Source organism: Pristis pectinata, chromosome 1, assembly GCF_009764475.1.
Source record: "Pristis pectinata isolate sPriPec2 chromosome 1, sPriPec2.1.pri, whole genome shotgun sequence".
Classification (NCBI taxonomy): Eukaryota; Metazoa; Chordata; class Chondrichthyes; order Rhinopristiformes; family Pristidae; genus Pristis; species Pristis pectinata.
The window spans coordinates 108,889,701-108,913,311 of NC_067405.1; positions in this window are offsets into that span (position 1 = coordinate 108,889,701).

Sequence of the window (23,611 nt, forward strand, 5' to 3'; positions counted from 1 at the left end):
GACCAGGTTTATCCAAGAACACTGTGGGCGGCTAGAAAAGAAATTGTGGGAGCCCTGGCTGAGATATTTGTATCATCATTAGCCACAGGTGAGTTGCCGGTGGACTGGAGGGTAGTGAATATTGTGCCTTTATTTAAGAAGGGCAGCAAACTATAAGCCAGTAAGTCCAACATCTATGGTAGGTAAGTTACTGGAGAGAATTCTGAGGGATAAGATTATACATACATCTGGAAAGACAGGGGTTGATTAGGGTTACTCAGCATGGCTTTGTGCATGGGTATTCATGTCTTACAAACTTGATTGAGTTTTTTGATGAGGTGACCAAGAAGGTTGATCAGGGCAGGGCAGTAGACATGGATTAAATGGACTTCAGTAAGGTCTTTGATAAGGTTCCACATGGTAGGCTACTATGGAAGGTTAGATCGCATGGAATCCAGGGACAGCTGGCTAATTGGATATGCAATTGGCTTGATGGTAGAAAGCAGCGGGCGATGGTAGAAGGTTGTTTCTCAGATTGGGGGCCCGTGACTAGTGGTGTGCCTCAGGGGTCAGTGCTGGGCCTTGGAGTCCAAGTACATGGTTCACTGAAAGTGGAGTCACAGGTAGCCAGGGTGGTGAAGAAGGCTTTTGTCACACTGGCTTTCATAAGTCAGGGCACTGAGTATAAAAGTTGGGAGGTCATGGTGCGGTTGTACAGGATGCTGGTAAGACCACATTTGGAGTATTGTGTTCAGTTTTGGTCGCCCTGCTATTGGAACGATGTTATTAAACTGGAAAGAGTGCAGAAAAAATTTACAAGGATGCTGCCAGGACTTGAGGGACTGAGTTACGAGAGGTTGGGCAGGGTAGGACTTTATTCCTTCGAGCGTAGAAGACTGAGAGGTGATCTTATAGAGGTGTATTAAACCATGTAGGGCAAAGATAGGGTGAATGCACTCAGTCTTTTTCCCAGAGTTGGGGTATCAAGAAATAGAGGGCATAGGTTTAATGTGAAAGGGGAAAGATTTAAGAGGAACTTGAGCGGCAACTTTTTTACACAAAGGGTGGTATTCATGTGCAATAAGCTGCCAGAGGAAGTGGTCGAGGCAGGTACAATAACAACTTTTAAAAGACAGTTGGACAGGTACATGGATTGGAAAGGTTTAGAAGGTTATGGGTCAAACACTGGCAAATGGGATTAGCTTGGATGGGGCATCTTGCTCAGCATAGACCAACTGGCCCGAAAGGCCTGCTTCTGTGCTGTATGACTCTATGACACTTTCCTAAATTATATGGCATTTAGAGCTGGATTTTCTTGAGTTATTCAGAAGAGTTGCTGACTGCCTGAGGGATTATCAAGTTTCTAGTAGCAAGCAGGGAAAGGTGTTGGTCCCTAATATATGCCAAGTTTACATTGTAAAAGGGCAACTTTACCAAGATGCTGTTTAGTGTAATGCATAGTAGGATAATACACATGTACGTCAGACATCATGTTGCTTTCCACAAAACTGGTTCCAATTTTATGCCCAATAAATCAGAAGACATTGCATTTATTGATTTACTGGATCCTGTCCAGGGTACTGAATGTTGATCATTTATTAGATCTTTGTGAGATGATAGAGGGGAAAATCGTACATTAAATTTGAAATTAAGGCTTTAAGTTAAAGGAAAAGAGAAAATGGTGGAGAAGGTCAGCAGGTCAGGAAACATCTTTGGAAATGAAATATTTTGGATCTACAGACCAGAAATGTTGGTTACTTCTACTTCTACAGATGGTGCCTGACCTGCTGAGTTTTATTTTCCCAGCATTTTCTGCTTTTCCAGCATCTACAATTTTTTGATTTTCATTTGAGTTACAGGTAGGCATGTTAGGCCATTGGGTGATTTAACTGAAATATGACTATGAAGAGAACGGAAAAGAAACTTGTCCATTGCTAATAGAAAAGGAGACATTTAATAAGTTAGGAATTAGAAGGAAATTCCAGTGAAACATTTTCATCCAAAGGGTGAACTTGCTCTGGTGAAACATTAGTCCTTTCAACCTCCTGCTCAGCAATTACCTGCTTTGCTATTTATCATCACACAATGCAGTACAGTGATTTTATCTTACTGTTTTACAATTATTTGTATTATTTTTGAACTATTACTTCCATATTGGTGGTACATCTTAGAATGCAAAAGGAAGTAAAGGAGGAAAGGTATGCTCCTTTGCCTGCTGAATTCGTCCAGCATCATGGTGTTTTTCATCTAGATTCCAGCATCTACAGTCCTCTGTTTCTCTAAATGTATGCTTATTGAGTTCAAAGTTTTCAGATGAATATCAGTACCAGGGGACCACATGAGAACTTGGATCAGCAAATAGTGTTCTAATAAGGAAAAGAAGAGAAATGGAGTCTATTAGCCAAGGATTGATATCAGAAAAATTCTTAAGTGTATTTCAGAGGATCTAATAAACGAACATCTAGATAGCACAAGTTCCACAGGAGAGAAGACAGCATAGTTTTGGGATTAGCTCTCACCTTGTAACCCCTCTGTAATTCTTTGTGGAGTTCACTAAGTTAATGATTGAGAACAGTCATGGTGCACTCAAGGGAAGGCTAATGGGGTCGTGGCTATATGCCCTTCTCCCAAATACGCAACAACTGTGTGAAAGAAGTGTAGGTTTGTGCAAATGTGCTACTTGTCCTTATTTAAGATTTTAAAAATAGCAAATAGTTTAAATTTTAAGGGTGAATGATGGAAATGCTTCAGTGAGGACGTAGATATAAGATCTAATTCTTGACATTCCATCATTAGTTCTGTGAAAATGACAGCTCACTGCTTGCCTCACTCTTGCATTGCATTGAATGACACAAAACTTATTATATTTTCACACTAGATGCAAACTTAAGGCCACAGAAAGTTAAGTCTTTAACTTAACAACTATTTTAATGCTGTGAGTGTTAATCAACCTCTCTGACACGGGAAATAAAATTTACAAGTGTGAATTCTCAGTACTTCAATATTAATTGCTGCCAAAAATTTAAAAATGCAGTTTCTGTTACATTTTCTCCCTGTGGTTTTATTCTCTGAGTTAATTTGATTTTTCTTTCTTACTTTTTCTTCTGTAGCAAATTTAGCTTTGGATTCACCACTCTGACATTTGCTTCTCAGATTTTCTGCTGTTTATTTCACAGGACCTGAGTCTTGTTGGTAAGGATATACTTTCTCTGTTCCTACAGGATCCAAATGACCAGTTTCCCTTAATGCAACTTCATAATTCTTATACTTGCAGGAAGGTGTTGCACACAAAAAAACCCACTAAACATGCAAGAACAAGTCTAACTGACTGCAAACATCGTAAGATAAGAGCGTAAGAAACAAAAGCAGGAGTAGGTCATTTATCCTGTTGTATCTCTTCTGCCATACAATAAGATCATTGCTGATCTTTTATCTCAGCACTACTTTCCTGCTCCAATCCAATATCCCTTTATTTCCTTAATATCCAAAAATCTTTCAATATTTTCTTGGACTGAGGAACTGGGCTTGTTGGGTAATGAACTTCAAAAATTCATCAACTTCTGAGTTAAGAAATTTCTTTTCATCTCTGTCCCAAATAGCCAACACTTTATTTTAAGACTGTGACCTCTGTTTCTAAATACCTCCGCCGGAGGAGAACATCAAACTGGCAAACGTTATGTCTACATCTGTAAGAATCTCATCGTTAGAAATGCAAGAGAGTACAGACCCAATCCGCGGAGTCATTCTTTGTGCAAAAAACATGCCCATCTTGGGAGTCAATCTGGTGAATCTTCACTGCACTCCCACAATCACAAAGGAGTATATCCTTCCTCTGATAATGAACTCAGGCCTTGACACAATAGTTCAGATGCAGACTCACCAGAGTTCTTTATAACTTAAAATATACATCTCTACCCTTGTACTGGCATGGTAGTGTAGTGGTTAGCGTAACACTATTACAGGGCCAGTGACCTGGGTTCAATTCCCGCCGCTGTCTGTAAGGAGTTTGTATGTTCTCCCCGTGTCTGCGTGGGTTTCCTCTGGGTGCTCAGGTTTCCTCCCACATTCCAAAGACGTATGGGTTAGGAAGTCGTGGGCATGCTATGTTGGCGCCGGAAGCGTGGCGACACTTGCGGGCTGCCCCCAGAATATTCTATGCAAAGATGCATTTCTCTGTGTGTTTCGATGTACATGTGACAAATAAATAAATCTTAGAATCTTACTCAAAATGCTCTTTTACTTTAGAGTCATACGGTTATATAACATTGGAAAAGGGCTCTTTATCCTACAGCAGCACTGACAATCAAGCACCTATCTACACGAATGTAACTTTTCTTCATCCTCATTGTTTCCCCCACCACCTTATTCTCCGGCCACCTACCTACACAAGGGACAATTTGCAGTGGCCAATTAAACAAACAACCAGGATGTCTTTGGCATTTGGAAGGAAATTGAAACATGCAAACTCCACAGAAACAACATCTAAGGTCAAGGTTGAACCTGAGGTTCTGGAGCTGTGAGGCAGCAGCAATGGATCAATTAGGACCAATGATAGGAAACACTTTACTATTTAGTAATGAAAGGAGGAGCTTGCACTATGTGGATAGCAGCTATTGCCCCGGAATGATCCTGGGGGCACTAGCATCGTTGAATGTTTATCTGAATGCCTGTCCAAAATGGCTACATTACCCTGCTTTCTTGAGTTTAGTAGGCACAGGGCTTGAATGTTTTTGTTTTTATCTTTGGTAGAGCTTGAGTGTTATTTTGTTTGTTAATAGAATTAGCAGAAGTTGGGTATTGATCAGTGATTGAAGAAATCAGCCAAATTATGCATCAATTTTCAGTCTCAATAAAGCACAAATAAATTGACAACAGTAATATTAAGACCATTTCCAAAGTGATTTTAATCTCAGAATTAGCACAGTCTACCAGCTCGTCACCATAGTGCCAAAGACTAATGCATTCAACCAACAAAAAGGAATTGGACAGTGATCCATGTCTGCGTTTTCCAAATCACTCGAGGTATTCTTTAAGAAAAATGAATGAAAATGCTAATTCTGTTGATTGGCTTTCATTGCTGGCACAAAACTTTATTAGTTAAAAAAAGAATTTTACAGGTAAGCCTTCAGGGTTGTTTTCAACTTATATCAGTTAACACCAAGAAAATTCAAACTCTAAGTATTGTGACATGATGACATGTGACATGGTTGCAGCTTAGAAGGAGCTGGTGGTATGAGAAGACTTTGATTGCATTAATTGTTGCATAAATAGGATATTTTCATGATGTAACCTGGATATTTCCAGTTGTATTCTGTTACTGTTTAATGAGATATTTGGAAACAGGCTGAAGAAAAATGAACACAGTTGAATTTGAATGATTTGTCTGGTAGAACGTCGTGTTGATAATTCTTGTAACATATTTTGTGTGATCATCCAGTGCAAAGGCTGAATAATGCTGACTAATGCATGCAGGCAAATTGTACATACATTCCTGCTTGCATATTGAAAACATATTCCAATTGTATTTTCTGCACTGACAGGTATTCTATTAGAAGAGAACATTAATTAAAATTAGACGTTTTTCAGGCTCTCTATGTCTAGAGATCAAAGTATACTCAATCTGGAACAATTCTCTCTAGAGGAATTGTGGCTGAAGGTTGTGGGTAGAATGAAGATTATCAGTAACATGAAATGAGGACGGCTGTGATTTAGTCCGGTAGAAGAGACACCTGTTCATTAATGTTAAAACAGATGGTATTTACTAGAGCAAAACACCTTGACTCAGCTTCAATATAAATTCTAATGAAGGGTTATAGGCCTCAAACATTGGTCCTTTTCTGTGCGAAGGGTGTAAGGGATGCCAAAATAGTCCAAAGAAAGGTACATTGCAGGCTTGCTAATTCCACAGGATTCTTCAGGAGTTACCAAGGATTCAAAACTCAGCTTTCTCTTTAAACATCCTGTTTAATGGTTATCAAAATAATTTGACAGAAGTTAAAAAGAAATGCTGTTTGACTGACAGCCAAAAGCCAATCAATCTGAGAATATGGTGTCTTTTCCAATTGGTGTAGGAATGTAATGTGTCATGAAGATGGACATAGTTGGAGACTAGCAGCGTGTACATGAATTCAGTGTGGGTCATATCACGACAAAACGAATAGCAAGCCTAAGGTGTGGAAGTCCTTCTGATCTCAAGGGCAGGGACTCATACTTTTTTTGTTCCATTTCCCACCCAGCATCTGATCAAATTGAGACCCTAGCTGGAGGCTGTATAAGAGAATGTTGGCTAAGGGACCTGCTGAAGGAAGAGGGAGGCTGCTGATCCAAGGGGGGGAGAGAGGCCTCGAAGCCTCATGGGAAGGGTGGAGGTCAAAGGTTTCCTTTGTGTGCTTGGAATACCATTCATGTTTCTCCTGGCCTGTAAGGGGTGATGTGAAAACCAAGTTATGGAGTCGCAGTTCACATCTCCCTTTCAGTGTTGAGTTTCCTAATCCGAGGGAATCTCACACGCTAATTGGGTTATGAATAGAAATGTGGGAGTTGCTACTGAAGTGTCCAGGTACTCCACAGAGGGGCATTCGGACACCACGATGGCTGCTGCAAGAAAGGAAACAGACGTGTGTAACATGTTGGTGATTCCCCATCTTCAACTCTGGCCTGTCATGTGGAAGGAGCTAGGAAGATTCTGAGCTCATTAATTATTCTTCCTTTACCACAGACACTGCCTGACTTGCCGAGCACTTCAAACACGTTCTGCTTTTGGTTCTGATTTCCTGCTTTTGCCCAATATGAAGACCATTCTCAGTACCAAAATCCAATTCTTAAATTTTAGATTTAAGCATGAAAGCTTCATTTATTCTGCCTCACGAAAGATCTGTGGGTTTGTTTTGCAGAGAAAATGAGTCATCAAGCTGGGGGCCAAGATATGTTTTGTGCTTGGATCTCCATGGTGTATAAGGCTTTGTGTGTACAAAGATCTTTCTTTAACTGACACCATCATGTCGCTGCAAGCAGAGGAACTCAGGTTGGTTGTAGTGTGCAAGTGGGCTTTGCAATGGAGAGACCCTGGGAGGGGGGTAGTGTGGGAGCTTCAATCAGGGGGAGAGATCGGGATACTGATATTCAAGTCAGGTCACTGGAGAGGGGTGCATTCACCTGGTGGAGTTGGTACAATCTTTGTGCCATTCTGCTGTTTTGTGCTTGTCATTATATTTATTGTTGTATTTGTTATTACCATGTATACTGATTACTCTGTGAGCATCATATGAACAAGAAATTCATTGCACCCAGGTGTAAATGACAAAAAAGTAATCTAATCTAATCTAATCTAATCTAATCTAATCTAATCTAATCTAATCTAATCTAATCTAATCTAAATTGAAGTGGGGAGATGGGTTGCAAACTGACTGGTAACTAAAAGTGTTGCTTCATAAGTGGCAAAAGAATCAAAGGGAATTTGATGAGCATTTGAGAGAGGACAGGCTGCAGGGAACAAGAGAGGCTATGGTTCAAAACTTGGGCCTCTGCAACTGGACCCTTGACTTCCTTATTGGGAGACCACAGTCAGTGCAGATTGGTAATAACTTCTCCTCTTCGCTGACTATCAACACAGGCACACCTCAAGAACACGTGCTTAGCCCACTGCTCTGCTCTCTCTAACACTCATGACTGTGTGGCTAGGCACAGCTCAAACGCCATCTATAAATTCGCCGATGACACAACTGTTGTTGGTAGAATCTCAGATGGTGATGAGGAGGCGTACAGGAGTGAGATAGATTGGCTGGTTGAGTGATGTCTCAACAACCACCTCGCATTCAGCTTCAGCAAGACCAAGGAATTGATTGTGGACTTCAGGAAGGGGAAGTCGGGAGAACACACACCATTCCTCATTGAGGGGTTAGCGGTGGAAAAGGTGAACAGCTTCAAGTAACTAGGCATCCAAGAGGCGGTGCCTCAAGAAGACAGCATCCATCATTAAGGACCCTCACCATCCGGGACATGCCTTCATTACTAGCATCAGGGAGGAGGTACAGGAGCCTGAAGACCCACATTCAGGCACGGTAGTGTAGCTGTTAACGTAATGCTTTACAGCGCCAGTGACCCGGGTTCAATTCCGGCTGCTGTCTGTAAGGAGTTTGTATGTTCTCCATGTGTCCGCGTGGGTTTCCTCCAGGTGCTCTGGTTTCCTCCCACATTCCAAAGATGTAAGAGTTAGGAAGTTGTGGGCATGCTATGTTGGCGCTGGAAGTGTGGCGATATTTGTGGGCTGCCCCTAGAACACTATGCAAAAGATGCATTTCACTGTGTGCTTCGATGTACTTGTGACTAATAAAGAAATCTTATCTTATCTTATCAATGTTTCACGAATATCTTCTCTACCATCAGATTTCTGAACGATCCATGAACCCATGAACACTACCTCATTATTCCTTTTCTTTCTTGCACTGTTTATTTATGTAATTTGTAGATTTTTATGTCTTTGCACTGCACTGCTGCTGCAGAACAACAAAGTTCACATCATATGTCACTGATAATAAATTTGATTCTGGTTCTGATTGGACTGCTGTTCTGAAAGCTGGCATGGACCCATATGGCTTAATGGCCTCCTTCTGTGTCATGGTAAGGAAGCCACTTTTAAGTTTTGCAAAGATTTATTGTGAAACTTCTGCATGAGTGTCTTATGTCATGTGTGGGACAACGGAATTCTACAGAGACAGCACACAAACTTGTGTTGCACTCCTGTGTCCAATTTGGTTTCTTTCCAGAATTGTCCTAAAAGTAACAGCTTGTTTCTGATCAAATACTATTGCACAGCACACATTAATTTTGTACCACATTATGAAATTTCTCGAACTTTTATTTAATAATACTATGAATTTGATAACATACAGGTTATATAAATCACTCTTGCAAAGTTTTTATTCCTAACACCTCTAGAAGATAAATGGTTCAAAAAAACTGGCTATGCATTTATTGATATAAATTATGTTTAGAAATCCAGGAAAATCATTAAATACTTTTGATGTCCAGGAATCCAATTGAAATGTCTCATCAGTAAACAACTTCGGAGTATTTGGATGTTGCTTGTGTTGCTTGGGGTCTGATTACTAGTTTTCCCACTAAATTAATTTCTCAGCTAACAGTAATAATTTCATTATGGTAATGGTTTCTGAGAGTATTTGCCTTTTGTGTAGCTATTTATAATTGATAATAAGCCAGAAGGGAAACTGCCACCTCCCCATCAAAGTACAAGCGTATTTGTTATTATTCTAGCTGAAGGAGCTTCACTCTATTCACTTTTGACTTACGTGCTCTGTTTTACTGCATGAAATAGATATAAATTCTATTTTTAATTATACAGCTGTGATTTCTATTCCCAAGTAAGAACTCCACAAACTCATCAAAATTGATTTACATCCACAACAGATTTTGAATTTTGAGTAACAATAGCTGTAGTGCGTGAATAGAAGCCAATTTAAGTCTATTAGTGACACAATATTTGCATACATCTGATTGCTACTGTGCTATTTGCAGCAGAATTTATTTAAAATTGAGAGATTTAGGTAATGAACAAAAAAAATCATAGTTTTGCGTACAATTCAGGTGTTATATCTTGGGCCTGAATTTTTGCAGAGAAGTGTCAGCCTTTCTCTATGTAATTGTCAGCAGATTCAGGATACCTACATATACATTGAAGTCCTGAAGCTGGGGGTTGCAGTTCATCATTGTTTCTTTCAGTTTGTGCTGCTCTGACACGAGGCTGCTTTTGGACTCCAGGTCAGATCTGACACAGGGAGTACTTGCCCATTCATTTAAATGAGAGGAACTGCTGTAAGGGATTCTGGTCATTGTTACTTAAATCTGATTTTTAAGATTGTTTCAGTGTTTTGAAGCAACTTAAGATTTTTGCATTTTATAAACGCTTTTAATAATTTTAATAGCCTATCTCAATCTTGAATGTTTTCAATGTTTCTGAATGCCCACCTAGTATGCACTAGATCAGGAAAAGATGACCAGATCATTCTGTTCTGGGTCCATAAACCTTGCAGATTACAGCACTCTGAGCACATATCAAGTGCCTTTCGAACGTGATAGAAATTTCTGCCTCCATCACTCCCTTCACCCTTTCAAAGCTTCCTCACCTTCTCCAATTCTTTCACTAGTTGTTTTATGTCTATGTCCCTTGGTTATTAGCCTCTCTGCTGGGGAGAAAAAAAACAGATCCTTCTGTTCTCCCCATCTATGTCTCACATAATTTTATACATCTCCATTACATTTTGCCTCTGTCTCATTTTAAAAAAAATCCCTTTCCATCTAACCTTCCTACATTATGAATTCTCCAGGCATGACCACATCCTCTCTCTATCCTCTCTAGTGCTACTACATTGTTAAAGTCTTAAATAGAAGTATATGCAGTACATTGACTGACTGTGTCCTATCTCATATTTTGTGCAGTAACAGCACATAACACATATAGTTATAGTACAAAACAATCTCACATTCCAGTTCATAGCTCAAAGAAGAAAATGTCCCTTAAGCCTTCTCAACCTCCTTTTATCTGTTCCATCACCTAAAGCCCCTTTGTTGCTCCACACGTCTCCAGTTGCAGAGCAGTCATTGTTTATTTCATTGCTTTGTTTACCCTCCCCAAGGCATCACACTTCTCCAGACTGAATTGCACTTGTCACTTTTCTGCCCACCTGACCAGCCTTCTAATATTTTTCTGTGCTGTACAGCTCTATAACTTTATTTAAATCTAAATCATGGATAGATATATCACTTATACTAAGGGACCTAAGCATTTGCAACCATGTTCAGCCAGAGTGTTGAGTGGATGGTACATCTTCGCTTCCTCCTGAGATCCCCACCATCACAAAAACCTGCCTTCAGCCAATTTTATTCACTTGATATAATATGAAGAAAATGCACAGAGCTCTTAGTACAGCACAGGCTATGGGACAAGATAACAGTGGGCTGTAATGCTGAAGGTCTGCCCTACAGAACTAACTGTGCATTGAGCCAAACAGTTCCAGAACAGTTACGACTCCAGCATCCAGCTGACCATATGAAAAATTGCCCAAGTGTATCCTGTTCACAGGAAGCAGGATGGATCCCGTCCAGTTAATTACTACTGACTCAATCTGTGATCAGCAAAGTGATGAACACCATCTTTGAGAGTCCTTTCACAGTGACACTTAGTATCCTGCACACCAGTGTCCAATCTGGGTTTCACCTGGAACACTCGGCTTCAAAATTCATTAAAGGCTTGGTTCAAACATGGGCCCAAGAGTTGAATTCCAGAGGTGAGGTGAGAGTGACTGCCCTTGACAATAAGGCAGCATTTGATCAGGTCTGGCATCAAGGAGCCCTGGTGGAACAGAAGTCAATGGGCATCAAGGGAAAGCATTCTATTGCTAAGAGTCATTTCTTTCACCAAGGAAGATGGTTGTAGTTGTTGAAGGTTGGTCATCCAAGCCCCACGATAGGAAGAGTAGCAGGAGTTCCTCAGGACAATGTCCAGGGCCCAACCATCTGCAGCTCCTTCATCGAAGACCACCCTTTCATCAAAAGGTCGGACGTGGAGATGTTACCTGATGATGACTCAATGTTCCAATTCAGTTGCAAAACCTCAAGCAAAATGGAGTCCCTGCATGAACGTAGAAAGACCTAGACAACTTTCAGAAATGGGCTGATAAATGGCAGGTAACATTTGTGCCATGTTAGTACCAGCTCCAACTAAGAAGGCCCAAACCATCTGGGGGTAATGTTGACCAGAAACTGACTGTGGCTGCTTGAACCAGTCAGAGATTGGGTCATGTCCTGACATCCAAAAGCCTTAACATCATCCATGAGGTACAAATCAGGAGCATGATGGAATAGACTTCCCTTGCCTGGAGGAGAACATCTCCAACAAGATTTAAGATTCTCAACACCATCCAGTGAAAAGCGTCTGGCTTGATTGGCACTTCATCCAGCACCCTAAACATTCATTCTCAAAACCACTGGTGCACTGTTGCCCCATCGTGTATGCCTTCAAATTGTAAATACCAAATCGGAATCACTGAGAAGGATGACAGCAGCAGGTCTTTGGGTACACCACCACCTGCAGGTTCCCCTCCAAGTCACACTCCACACCAACCTGGAATAATATTGCATTTGCTTCATCTCCACTGAGTATAAATCCTGGAACTCTCCTCGCAACAGCATTGTGGGAGTACAGTCGCCCGAAGAACTACATCTAATAGCCTGTACATCACCAATAGCCTTTCCTGGTCCAACCATGTAGACGCCACAGCCAAGAAAGCTCACCAGCGCCTCTACTTCCTCAGGAGGCTAAAGAAATTTGTCATGTCCCCTTTGACACCAACTTTTATCGATGCACCATAGAAAGCATCCTATCCAGATGCATCACGGCTTGGTATGGCAACTGCTCTGCCCAGGACCGCAAGAAACTGCAAAGAGTTGTGGACGCAGCCCAGCGTGTCATGGAAACCAGCCTCCCCTTCATGGATTCTGTCTATACCTCTCGCTGTCTTGGTGAAGCAGCCAGCATAGTCAAAGACCCCACCTGTGTTATTATGCAGTTATAATAAAGAACTACATTTCCCAGCAGGCAATGCAAGGGGGTCACATGGGGGAAACAGGAAGTGGCTAGAAAAAGCAGGAAAGCCAGCCAGCCAGCCTGTCGTTTGCAAGCTGTTGCAGCCTGTTGTTGTTTTGTTGTTTTTCAATAAATGTTCAGATGTTAAACCCACGCCAAGTTTGTCTCGTGATGAAGAACAAACATAACACCACCCACCCAGGTCATTCTCTCTTCTCCCCTTTCCCATCAGGCAGAAGCTACAGGAGCCTGAGGGCACATACCATCAGGCTCAAGGACAGCTTCTATCCCACTGTGATAAGACTATTGAATGGTTCCCTTATATGTCGAGATGGACTCTTGACCTCACAATCTACCTTGTTGTGACCTTGCACCTTACTGTCTACCTGCAATGCATTTCCCTGTAGCTGTGACACTTTACTCTGTACTCTGCTATTGTTTTTTACCTGTACTACCTCAATGCACTCTGTACTAACTCAATGTATCTGCACTGTGTAATGAATTGACCTGTACGATCGGTATGCAAGATAAGTTTTCCACTGTACCTCGGTACAAGTGACAATAATAAACCAATACCAGTACCAGTACCAATACATCCGTTCAAGGAGGGGTTTCACCACCACCTTCTTAAGGGCAATTAGGAATGAGTAATGAGTGCAGACTTTGCCAGTAAATCCCACATCCCAAATAAATAAATAAATAGATTCAGAATATGTAGTACTGGGAAATCCACTGGAAATTATTATCCTTTGCTTCGTGACACTCAGTCTTTGTTGGAACTAGCCACTTTTGTTGGATCTCATGGCCTTGTATTGCCATCTGCGAAATGTCTGAACCCTTGCTAACATGCATCTGCTATTCAAAAGATTCACCCTGCCCATTCCTAATACTTATTCAACCATAGCTAATGACTTCCTGTACTTAGAAAAGCATGGGCGATGGTTGCATGGGGACACTGACACCTCCAACAACCCTTCCAAGTCGCACTTCATGGCTCTTTGACAATCCTTCATCATTGTTGGGTCAAAATCCTGGAACCATGTAACCACTCTGTGGGAGTCCCTTCACCTTGCAAGGTGCAGTTCAGAAAGAAAGCTTTTCATCACTCTTTCAAGGATAGTAAGTGATGGGAAAAAATGCTAGCTTTGATGATAACACCAGAGACTGAACTAATAAGTATTGTATCTCAAACAATACTTCTGCTACTTCACCTTTAGAGGCTACTTACAAAGGATCACATTGTTGCTGGGTTTCACATGTTGCCTAACAAAGTACCTAATCTAAAACTGTGTTTGGGAAAAAGGGGAAATCCTGCCACAAGAGCTCACTGAAACTTAGCAGGGAGTTTTCTGCAAGGACAAAAGAGTAGGCTGACTCTTCAGTGCTGACTGGAAAATCTAGGTCAATATCAACTCAGACATGATAGCCAAGTTTGTTATGCGTCATTGTTTATGAGACAGTAAAAACACCAGTTTGCAGGAAACTGATGAATAGCAGCCACCTGGATGAGCAGTAGGAAGGTGCAACAGTAAAATTGACTGCTCCCAGGAAAGCTACAGAAGTTTCTGTTAACAACTGTATTCGCCAGCCGAGGTGGAACTCAAAAGTAATTGCAATGTACTTCTAAATGATGATGTCTTTCCCTTCTCTTTCACACTACCGTACAGATCCAATCTTTAAGTTTAGCTATGGAGAATGGTCCTTCTCTGGAGATAATGGCTTTGTAATTTTTCTCAATAATATCAGACATCAGTGATTTTTGAGATGGTGTAGTTGTCATTTCCTGATATGCTGCACCTTCGAACATCCTCCTGGCACTTAGGAAGTAATGTTCTAATTTGTGTTGCCAGCAGGGATCACTGAAACAGATTAAGTCGGGAATTACATGGTGGACTGCCCATGAACTTCGATCTATTAAACTAAATGCATAGGATATCATGGACTCTGTCCCGATGATTTTATAATATGCATCATCAGTTGGCAAGGTTCCCCTCCAGTGCATAACACTGAATAATTGTTCATTAGGCTTGTAATTGTTCATTAAGTCATATTCCAGGAACCCAGCAACCAGGTTGGAATAGCTGGCAAAGAAATGCATATTCTCATGAATATTAAGAGGTAAAACGACCTGCTAAGCACTTCAACATAGTATGAGATATAACCCCATGCCCCTGTATCCTCTTGAGAGGAGGGATCATTCAAATCACATTACTAAGAGTGGTTGTTATCACATTGGTAGGTGTGGGGACTTGATGAGTAAAATGGTAATCTGCTCCCTGCATGATAACAGTGACTATAATTCAAAGTTATCTCACTAGCTGCAAGTGTGTTTTGGAATAACCGGGGTCTGGAAGTTGATATGCAAATGCAGCTCTTTTCATTGTCATTGAGTCATACAGCATGGAAGCAGGTCACTTAGCGCACTAACTCTGTGCCAACCATCAATCACCCAAATGCAAATTCCACACACATCCACTTGTTTTTTATTCTCTCCGCACTCCAACACCCAGAGGAAACCCACACAGTCGCAGCGAGAACTCCACACAGACGACACCAGAGGCCAGGATTGAACCAGGGTCACTGGGGCCATGAGGCATCAGCTCTACCAGCTTTGCCACTGTGTCACCCTTTCCTTTTGCTCTCTGCTTGCTCTCTGTGGACAATGCAGCAAAGGTTCTGCCCAGAACAGCACCGCTCTCACAACATTCTGGCCTCATTTTTGCCTGGCTGTCACATTACTTGAAAAATGTTAAACATTTGGGAGATGAGCAGACATATTATTGTTTCAATTGAATCCTCCAACAACAGCAGAACTAAAAGCACAGGTCACAAGTTACTGCCACCTATAAGCCAATATTTTCTGAAATACTAGCACTGTTAAAAGTGCTCAACCTGCAAGCTTTCATCCTGGTTTTAATGCTATTATTGCTGTTAACTTGGGTGGGGTGGTGGGGAGAGAGGAAGGAGTGTTGGAATGCATGTTGTTTTTCCCACTCTCCTGTCATTTCCTCCTGAGATTAGACACAGTCTGCCTTTATTTATTAAGAGTATTCAACAGTACTTAAATCAGTCTTCAAGTCTATGAATTAAATAGTCTGAATTTAAGGTTTGCAAATTATGGCCCTTTGACACTTTACAAATTATTTAGACACTCCACGACACAAGTACCGTTCACATGATTTGGCACTGTTTCACCATCAAAGACGAGCACAGTACAGAGATCCAGATAATTAGTCAATTTCTTGCTTTCTACAGCATCAGGATCTCACAAAATATTTCACTGCCAATGCATTACTTTCAAAGAGAAATCACTGTTGACACATAGGCAAACTCAGTGGCCAATTTCTGCACACACAAACAACAGTGAGATAAATGTCCAGGTTATTTATTATTTTTAGAGAAGGAGGTTCTGAGATAAGTATATCACATTCTTCTTTTCATGATGCTGTAGGATTTACACCAAGGATGCACAGGGGACCTCATCTGAGATAACAGCTCAGTTGTCAACGTTAATCTCTGGGGTGATGGTTGAATGTACAACCTTTGACCATACAATCTCTTTGAACTTATATGTAGAGTGATACAGTCATAAAGCACTGAAACAGGCCCTTCGGCCTATTGTCTCCATGCTGACCATCGAGTATCCATCTATAATACTGATCCCATTTACCAGGATCTGGTCAGTAGACCTTTGTGGCTTGGTGATTTAAGTGTTCATCCAGATCGTTGTGAGAGTGTCTGCCTCCACCAGTTACTCAGGCAGTGTGTTTCAGATTCTAATCTCCCTCGAGTCTGCTTCCTTGGGTCTGCTTCTCTTATCCTAAACCTATGCCCTCTAGTTTTAGATACCTCTGCTATGGGGAAAGTTTCCTACTATCTAGTCTATGAATGCCCCTCATAAATTTGTATATTTCTACCAGGCTCCCCCTCACCTCAGCCTCCTCCGCACCAAGGAAAAGAAATTCAGCATATCCACTTTTCTCATAACTGAAACACTCTATCCCAGGCAGCGTTTTGGTGTATCTCCTCTCCAGTGCAATCACATCCTTCCTTCCACAGTGTGGTGACCAGAACTGTACACAGTACTCCACATGTGGCCTAAGCAAAGTTTAATAAAATTGTAACATAATCTCCCTGCTCTTATGTTCTGTGTTCTGGCTATTGAAGGCAAGTATCCTCCATAGCTTCTTCATCACCTTCCCTACTAGTGCTGCTACCTTCAGGGATCCTTGGACTTGTCTAGCAAAGTCCTCTGTTCCTCAGTATTTCCTAGGGCCCCATCTTTCATTGTGTTCGTTCTATCCTCAAAGTGATCTCCCAAAGTGCATCGCCTTGCACTTATCAGGATTAAATTCCACCTGCCATTGTCCTGCCCATCTTACCAGCTGATCAATATCTTCCTGTGGCCAATGTCTATCCTCCTCACTGTCAACATCACCAACAATTTTTATGTCATCTGCAAACTGCTGTTGTTCTGCTCATCTCACCAACTGATCAATATTGGTCTGCAGCCAAAGACTATCATCCTCCCAATTAACAACGCCACCCATTTTATTATTATCTGCAAAATTACTAATCATACCTCCTACATGCATATCCAGATCATTAATGTATATAACTAACAGTAAAGGTTCCAGCGCCATCTGAGAGCCTCCAACAGAAGTGACTAGTGAGATAGATGATGTGTTGGTTTTAGTTTTTCTAACTTCCGAAGATATAGTCATACGGCATGGAGACAGGCACTGCGACCCAACCGCTCCATGCTGACCAAGGGCCAATATGGAGGAGGAGAGATGGAGGAGGCTTCCCCTTTTCCTATCTTCAGTCCTTCACTGCTCTGCTTTTCCCTCCTATATATTGGGCTTCCCCTTTTCCTATCTTCAGTCCTGAAGAAGGGTCCTGACTCGAAACATTGATCTTTATTAGTCACATGTATATCGAAACACACAGTGAAATGTATCTTTTGCGCAGAGTGTTCTGGGGGCAGCCCACAAGTGTCGCCACGCTTCCGGTGCCAACACAGCATACCCAAAATTTCCTAACCCACATGTCCTTCGAATATGGGAGGAAACCGGGAGCACCAGGAAGAAACCCACACAGATACGGGGAGAACGTACAAACTCCTTATAGACAGCAGCTGGAATTGAACCTGGGTTGCTGGTGCTATAAAGCGTTCTGCTAACCGCTACTTGACTGCCTGCTTTTCTCCACGGATGCTGCCTGGCCTGCTGAGTTCCTGCAGCATCATCGTGTTTTTCATCAATACGGAGGAGGTTTCATTTGATTAGAAAATAGTGAATGTAACTCCTTTATTTAAAGATCGAGGGAGATAGAAAACAGGAAACTACATTCTGTCATTGGGAAAGCACAGTGGTAAAATGATATCAGGGTTAGCTGGGGATATGGAATTGAGATTACAGTTAGATCAGCCACGATCTTATTACCTGGAGGAGCAGGCTCGAGGGTCTGGATGACCTACTCCCACTCCTAATTTCTGTGTTGGGCTGTATTACTGTGTGGTGTTCCATCTTCAGGTTTGCTGAAAACATTGCAGAGCTTGGCATCTTATCGCACTTCATTCGGAAGTCTGCAGGCCAGTTTGCCATCAGCTCTGCTTAGATCATCCAGCCCCATTAAGGATGCAGTTGAAGTCACCCACCCAGAACAAATCGTTGGGATACCACCAGCAGCAGTGGGTACTGCCACCTGTTTGTACCAGACCATGCACATTGATGAGCTGGAGCAGAGCATTATTATGCATTATGTCTGTTATGAGGAGGGGGCTGCCAACCACTTCTTTGACCTGAGTGATGGTGAAGTTGCCTTCCCACGGCAGAATAGCCTGGCTGGAAAAGTACCAAATGTTGCCTTGTGACAGATCAATTGCCTGCGAGACCACCATCGTGACCTCTGCCAATTGCTGGTGAGATTTGGTGAGCTGCACTCCTCCAAAATCAACCCACGGCATGGGTGAACTGCTGCCCATGTCCCAGGCTGAGGTACAGATCCTGCTCTGCCCTGGGGGGCTGAGTTCTGCTGCATTGAGGAAACATCATTGAGGGGACACCTGCTTGGTTCTTAATCTGAGTTGTTGCCTCTTTCTGACTCCTGCCTCTGATGTTGCTGCTCCCAGATTCTTGGAGCTGGTGTGCTACTCCCTGTCCCCCAGAAGTGAGACGAGTTTGACACTGAACCACTTCTGGAGTCCAAGAGCGTGGAGGGATCTTCACTGCTCCTGGGCTGTCAAAAGTGGATCGTGTCCACGGAGATGTGATTTACCCAAAATTTACCCAATGTTACCCTCACTCTAATGTCGACCCTCGTGTTTTGCTGCTTCAAGCTGTGCATAGATCCTAGTTGTGCAGACACCAAATGCCACACTGTGCTGAGGTGCACAGTCCCTAGTGCACAAGGTGCACAACTAGTCCCTAGTTGTCCAAAATGGCCACATTGCTATGTGACGTTCCACTCATTTGGACCACGCTGTCCCACCCATCCTTCACAGTAGAAACACACCTTTGACCACAGGTCAGTCAGCCAGTGGTTTGCACGGAAGTTCCTGGTGGCCCTGTAGGAAAAGGAGACGGTGGGTTCTGTTGGATGGTTCCCTGAGCAGGGTCATTTGGCAGAAACATTATGATCAGAATTGTCCAGACCTTGCTCGGCTGATGGTGAGAAGGATCCCCCTGTTAGATTTTCTATGCATAACCAAAGTCTTGAGACCAGTGCGCACTGCCCCTGGGCAGTTGTGGTGGCGATGAGGCTGACATGTATCCCCTTCCGGAACATGCACTTACTGAGACAGTCTGTAAAGGGATGAAGTGGGTCTTTGTCAGGGTTCATTCCCTATGGTTGAATAATGCAGGACTGTCAGCAGTTCCCAGGGATGCATACTGACACAAACAACAGCTGTTAGAAAATGACCAGCAAAGTGAAAGGCCCATTTTGGACTGCCTGAAACTTGCTGTTCTTCCAGTGCAAGGACTGCCCACAAACAATGGGGAAAGGCCATGGTTTAAAGCCCTCCTTCCATTGCACACCCAGGGCATAGAATCTGCAGGTAAAGCTCTGGGACCTATCGCTCATAGTATGCATATGAAAGAAAAATTGATGGCGTAGCGATAGTCTCCTTACTTACAGAACTGAGTTAGCCACGCCAAGAGTTCTGTTACCGTTAAAGTCAGAACTCCAAATTACACCTCGCGCAAGGCTATTTGATGCAAATGATACTTTTTTTTCAGTTAGCTAGTATATTTTGTTGTCACCAACCTGATTCAGGATGAATATCCAAGAGTTAACACAATAAAATCTTAATAAGCAATAGTTTTACAAATGTTTACAAATGATGCCGAGGGGATTCAGTGCGGTGATAGTGAACTTGAAGTATCAGCAGAAAACATACACATTAAAATCACTTCTGTGAGGCAAGATATATTTTCGGAAATCTTTATAGTCAAACATTGCAGATCACTCACCACTAGTGGCCACCTTGACAATACATGCCCAGTACCATGCCTGACAGTGATAAATTATTGTTTTGACATAATAACTCGCTGAAATGAAGGATATAGGAAACTTTGACCATTGTAATGTCTTAGTTGTTGTTAGGTGTATTATGCAATCAAAGACAAAAGTGGAATATTTTTATATCAGTTGAATGCTATAGCCTGAGAGCTTTAATGCACGCAAGATGAATGAGTTCTGCAGTGAGTCCCTAGTAAGCCATTTTTATTATGTGTCTCCTGGTAGCTTTATTTACTTGAACTCATCAAGCAATGGAGAATGTGTAACAAACATGCACAGCAGGGCTTCAGGTCTGTCCCATTTATTGAATATCTAGAATTAATGGGGTAAATATGGGTCGGTGAGTACGATAATACTTTGATACTTTACTCCAACAAAATATGCTTTCAAATGTGCATGCTGCAATTTTAAACCAATTTTGTTGGAAATATTAATTTTTTGCACTCCAAATAATTTAAAGAATATATTAAATACAAAAAATCTTTCTCAGTAAGACTATTGTGAAAGTATTGATTTAAAATTATACAGACATTTGTTGTTGGTTTCTGACTTATTGCATTGTATAAGGTTTTCCTTCTATCAAATCCAAAGATTGGCAAAGTTTTACACCTGAATAAAGTATACTGCTATATAAAATAACACTAAATTGCAAATATGAGAATAAGGATGGTGGGAAGGATACTAGTACTTTCTCACATATTCATTTTATCCAGCAATTTATTGAAGACTATTCTCATTAAATGGAAACTATTGGAGGACCAAGGGCTCCATGGTATTTCTGCTTTTACCACAGGAGCTATCAATCACCTCTTTCAAGGGATAGCCAGCTACCTCAGAAATCCGTTTATTCATGGCAATAATCGCTAGGAGCAAATTCAGTTTAAGTAATTCAATATTTTGTCTACTTTTCATTGAGATGTTCTAAATGTTTGATTCTGCAAATAGTGATTATTAAAAAAGAAACAACCTTGAAGAATATGAATTGCTTGAATATTATTGGTCTCACCCGCCTCTGACTTTTCATGCCCATGTTTCAGTGAGGACAGTTGTGTACATGAGCACTCTGTATTGCCTCCAAAATACTTCAGTAAAGTGCCAATTTACCAGTCCTGGAAAGAAATTATTGGCATTTCCTGACCATAATCTTGGTTTTATTAACCTTACAACTATATGATTTTGTGTATCAGTGTAGAATCTTAAATCAACATTTGGAGGCTCAATGACACTGTTTTGAGTTTATTATTTTAGTTTGATTATTTTAAAATATTAGATAAAAGGTATTTCTCAGTGTTTTCAAGTTGGCCATTTAGTCAAGTTCTGAAATTAAAAAAGCTGCAGTACAGATGTTGTAAAACATTAAAACAGTAAATTGAGATTTATTTTAATTGGATTTACAAGAAGATGACTATCAGGAAGAAAAGAATATAGTAAAACATATGCATTTCACATTGTAAAGATGAAAAACTGCAGGTGAATGTACATTAGAGAATCCAGGACGTGAACCCGTATGCAATTCTAGCTGACTAATTAACAGTTTCAAGAGTTTGGTGTTACCAGGCTTAATTATTAAGAAATATAAAATGTACCTTTATCATCATCCCACAGGAATTTATATCTGTGTGCTCACTGAATGGAACTTTTGACACCTTTAAAAATAACCTCCAAGTCTTCTCTGTCTGAAGTGCCAACAACTCCCAAGCCCATGTACCACCAATCACTCTCCCCCACCCCTACCTGAACCTTGGTCCCTGGTTCCCCCTGAACTTGGTTTAAATGACACAGCGACTTTTACATCTTTTCCGTAACACAGCTATTTTTCATCCCAGGAGCTGATGAACTAGGCTCTTGGTTTGGACAACATCAGAAGATGATTTGGTCCATTTCTTTATCCTTTCAAGGTTGCTCTGTTCAGCATACTTCATTAGGCTCAGCTGGAGCCCATTTTTCAGCACAGCAATTGAAACCTCTGACTTTAACCCCACCACTGTTCAAATCTCAGTTAAGCATTCTACTTATCAATAGTAGATTTTCTGTCATAGAAAGCCTCTGGCAAATAAGTAGAAACATTAAATTGGTGTTCACAATCCACCTGTATTTTAAATGGGAAAGTAAGCTTAATTCCACTGGTATTCAATTGGAATTGGAATTGGTTTATTATTACCGAGGTACAGTGAAAAACTTGCCTTGCATACCGTTCATACAGATCAATTCATTACATGGTGCTTTGAGGTAGTGCAAGGTAAAACAATAACAGAGTGCAGAGTAAAGTGTCACAGCTACAGAGAAAGTGCAGTGCAGGTAGACAATAAGGTGCAAGGCCATAACAATGTAGATTATGAGGTTAAGAGTCCATCTTATCGTACTAGGGGACCATTCAATAGTCTTATAACAGCAGAATAGAAGCTATCCTTGAGCCTGGTGGTACGTGCTTGGTATGTGCTTTCAGGCTTTTGTATCTTCTGCCTGATGGGAGAGGGGAGAAGAGAGAATGTCCGGGGTGGGTGGGGTCTTTGATTATGCTGGCTGCTTCACCAAGGCAGCAAGAGGTATAGACAGAGTCCATGGAGGGGAGGCTGGTTTCTGTGATGTGCTGGGCTGTGTCCACAACTCTCTGCAGTTTCTTGTGGTCCCGGGCAGACCTGTTGCCATACCAAGCCATGATGCATCCAGATAGGATGCTTTCTGTGGTCCATCGATAAAAGTTGGTGAATGTCAAAGGGGACATGACAAATCACTTTAGCCTCCTGAGGAAGTAGAGGCACTGGTGAGCTTTCATGGCCATGGTGTCTACGTGATTTGACCAGGACAGGCTATTGGTGATGTTCATGCCTAGGAACTTGAAGCTCTCAACCCTTTCAACCCCAGCACCGTTGATGTAGACAGAAGCATGTGCACCGCTCCCTTCCCTTCCTGAAGTCAATGACCAGCTCTTTTGTTTTGCTGACATTGAGGGAAAAGTTGTTGTCATGACACCATGTCACTAAGCTCTCTATCTCCGTCCTGTACTCCGACTCATCTTTATTTGAAGTATGGCCCACTACGGTGATAACATCTGTAAACTTGTAGATGGAGTTAGAGCAGAATCTGGCCACGCAGTCATGAGTTTATAGGGAGTAGAGTAGAGGGCTGAGGACACAGCCTTGTGGGGCACCAGTGTTGAGAATAATCGTGGTGGAGGTGCTGCTGCCTATCCTCACTGACTGCGGTCTGTTGGTCCGCAAAGGGAAGTGTTGAGTACCAGGTCTCGGAGTTTGGTGATGAGTTTGCTTGGAATTATAGTATTGAAGGCAGAACTGTAGGCAATAAACACTAGTCTTTACTGTCCAGATGCTCCAGAGATGAGTGTAGGGCCAGGGAGGTGGGGTCCACCTTAGATCTGTTTTGGTGGTTGGCAAATTACAGTGGGTCGAGGTTTTCTGGTAGGCTGGAGTTAATGCGTGCCATGACCAGCCTCTCAAAGCACTTCATGATGGTGGACGTCAGTAAGTCATTAAGGCACATTACCTT